Source organism: Phacochoerus africanus, chromosome 5 (genome assembly GCF_016906955.1).
Source record: "Phacochoerus africanus isolate WHEZ1 chromosome 5, ROS_Pafr_v1, whole genome shotgun sequence".
Classification (NCBI taxonomy): Eukaryota; Metazoa; Chordata; class Mammalia; order Artiodactyla; family Suidae; genus Phacochoerus; species Phacochoerus africanus.
Genome location: NC_062548.1, coordinates 79,864,560 through 79,867,723, shown reverse-complemented (window position 1 = coordinate 79,867,723; position 3,164 = coordinate 79,864,560). Strand labels below are relative to the sequence as shown.

Genomic DNA, 3,164 nt, shown 5'->3' with positions numbered 1-3,164 from the left:
TTATTAATAACAATCATTGCACACTGAGTCTTAGCGTTTCTGATGGAAACAGTTTGGATTGTATAATAACGCCAAGCCCAGTTGTAGTTGTTTGAGTGCAGTAATGAAATCTGAATCTAAAATAAAAACAAGATTATTTTTGTCATGCTGACTCTACTGCCTGAACAATTTGTTTACTGCCCCCCAATTTTTAATGATTAATGCAGTAAATATAAAAATTAATTTTAGCTCCCTAAGACATATATGCATTTGAAAATTTTAAGCACAAAAGTAAATTATTTAATAATAGTTCCTGATTTCTTTAAGCTGACTTAATGAACTCCTAATATCAGGAAATTTAAGGCCTAAGGGCAGTAAACTAACTGCAGACTCAGATTACAGCCAGCAGAATTACTCATCTCATATCAGTGAAATTATTCTTGCACATAATGGAAAACCCAAGGACTGAGTTGAGCCTTTTACTAAGGTTGTTACCTAGGATGAGCAGTATATGTTTATTAGGAAATTAACTACATGAATTGAAAAGACCAGACTTCAAAATCTAATTTTTATAAATATGCTCTGTGTTCTCATTGGATAAAACTGGTTATTAACCAATTTTCCAGAACAGCTGTACAGAATTTCTGCATGGCAGCCAGCTAAATGGTACAAAATAACATGTTTAAGCTGGAATAGCTTATAATTTTATTTAAATAAAATTGCAGCTATAAAAAGTGCTTCCCAAAGCTAAGGAAAATATACAAATATTTTCATTAAGGCAAATTCGTTTTTAAAAATCAGGCTTTTAGGAGTGATTGCTTTGTAAACAAAGGATGGGTCAGAGGAGAGTGCCTTAAACTCAAGCCTGACATTCAGGCCCATGTCACCCTATAAACCCGCCCTGAACAATTCTATTTTCTATTTGAAAAGAGAAACCAGCTGTGGGTTGGGTTTACTAGGTGACGTGTGATTGACTGACTCACCTGCTGGAGCGGCAGTGCACTCTCTCACCTTTTGTTTATGGGGCCTTGTTTCTAAACACGTGGATGGGCCGAAGGAGAGCGGGGGCTCAACCTTCAGCAGCCTCTCACGCAGCGCCCTCCGCCCTACCCCGCCCCCACCCCATCCAGGGACTTGTTTAAATTTCCCGTTTGGACCCAGTGGCAATTCATGGTCTACATAAATAGTCCATATTCGTGAAAGCATTCCTTTTTGATAGGTGGTTACTAGCAGTTAACAACCATTTATTTACTTTAAAAATTAATAATAAACTTTATAAACTAACCATCCCTTTGCCCCTCCTCCCCCAGTACTTGCCTGGGTGAGTTGGTTATTTTCAGCCTTTATTCCAGAGGAACCTCTTGCGGGGTGGGGGAGGGAAAGAAAGGGGAAGAGGCATGGGGGGGGGAGGAAGGGAGGAGGAGGGGGAAGAGAGGGGGGAAGAGAGGGAGGAAGGGGGGGCAGGCTGTAGGAGCCGGAGAGGGGTTCAAGAGAAGAATTAGGGAATATGGAGGCTATGAGGAATCAAGATCATTAGTGTTCAGTGAATTAGAAAAAATAAAACAAACTGTGTTCTTTGCCTGCGCTCCCCCCTCTGCGTGCGGGTTTTGTGAGAGCCTTGCTCTCCGCAGGTCCTTTTTCCCGGCCTGGACACCCCCACCTCCGCCTTAATGCTGTTTTAGCTTTTCCTCTTGTAAATTTCAGAGCCAGCTCGGAGGTTATTGAGGACACTTAACCAAAAGAGGGAAATAATAGAGGTGCTGAGAGTGTTTTTGATGTTTCTTAAAAGGCAAAAACAAAACGCCCTCTTCTAAACAAGGCGGACGATTGTACCTGATTTTTATTTTGGGGGGGGGCCGCTGGTTGAATGAGGCTACTTTTTAGTATGATTTAAATATTTTTCCCGAAAAATTAAAAAACTTTCCTCTCTCATATTTAATCAGCTGTAATTATAACACATTCGAAATGAATAATATGCCTTGACAGTATTTTTATTGTTATTGTTCATTGCATGATGTTCGACTGCTTTAGAAGCACAGGAAAGAGAAGTAAACGCGCTACAAATGGGGAATTACCCTCGTTTAGCATTAAAATTCATTTAGATAAAATTGCCACAAACATTTAAATGGGAAGATTAGTTCCCCCTCACGCCTTATTGCACTCGCTCAATGGTTCCGTTAAGAACATTTTACACGTTGGAAATTCCGTCTTCTCAGACGGCTTGCTGTTTCCTAGTTACCCACATTCAAAGCAAAGGCAGCAGCAAAGGCAGCCGCAGCCGCAGCAGCAGCAAGGAAAAAAAAAAAAAAAAAAAGTTTGGCAACTGGTCGGCAATTCATCCGCTTCTGGCCCCAGCCTTCCCTCCGCCCACAGCCGTCTGCCCCCCACCCATCACCTTTCCCTACCCCACCTCTTCTCTACCCCCCCATCAGGTAATTTATAGAGTCCTGTCGAGGAAACAAGTTGCTTAGTTGTATAATGCTTGTATGTAATGTTAAATACAAAGAAACATCAAAAAGCCAGTCTATCCCTCTCCCAGTGGCCCCTCTTTTGCTTCGACTCTGAATGGAGGTTTAGTTTGAAAGTGCTGAGTTTCTCACATCCCCTGCTCTGAGACCACAAGGCACGTTTTTGGCTTGCGTTTCCGCCTGGACATTTCCAGGAAATTCACCACTGCTTCTTGCCTGTATTAGAAACGTGTGAAAGAATTACTTTGAGAAGTCCGTGCAACATCTAGTTTCTCCCTCTTCTTTCTCTGTCTCTCTGTCTCCTTCTCCCTCTCCCTCCCTCTCTCCCCCCTTTTCCTCCCTCCTCCCTCCCTCTTTCTTCCACCCTCCTTCTTCTCCCCCTCCCTTCGCAGAGCCTCAGGAAAAGAAGAATGTCGGCTTCGACTGCCATCTTTTGGGGATTTGGAAAAACGACTCGGTAGGAATCCGAGGGAGGCGGGGGCGCGGGGGGTGGGGGGAAAACCCCTTATTATCCTGTGTCGGAACTGGCTCCCTTAATCTGATGCTTAAATATTTGATGTGGAAAAATTACCCATAAAATTAGTTACTAACAATTTCAAATTGAAATCACTTATCGAATTATAAACGCATTAAAGCTGTATGGATGGTATTAGGAGTTCCTCGGGAGGCAGCGGGTGTCTCCTAGCTGTGCGTCCGGCCGGCGAGCTACGCCTGGGG

The 3,164-nt window shown here is 43.0% G+C and overlaps 1 protein-coding gene across 3 annotated transcripts in view; it reads left to right on the top strand.

Annotated features, from left to right (window-relative positions):
* MEIS1 (Meis homeobox 1) overlaps positions 1-145 on the top strand; it is a 139,769-nt gene extending 139,624 nt beyond the window's left edge. For all 3 annotated transcript variants that reach the window (XM_047781917.1, XM_047781920.1, XM_047781918.1), the window contains one exon: positions 1-145. This exon is cut by the window's left edge and continues 1,408 nt beyond it. The gene's annotated coding sequence lies outside the window, so the exon portion shown is untranslated.
* Positions 146-3,164: the final 3,019 nt, after the last annotated feature.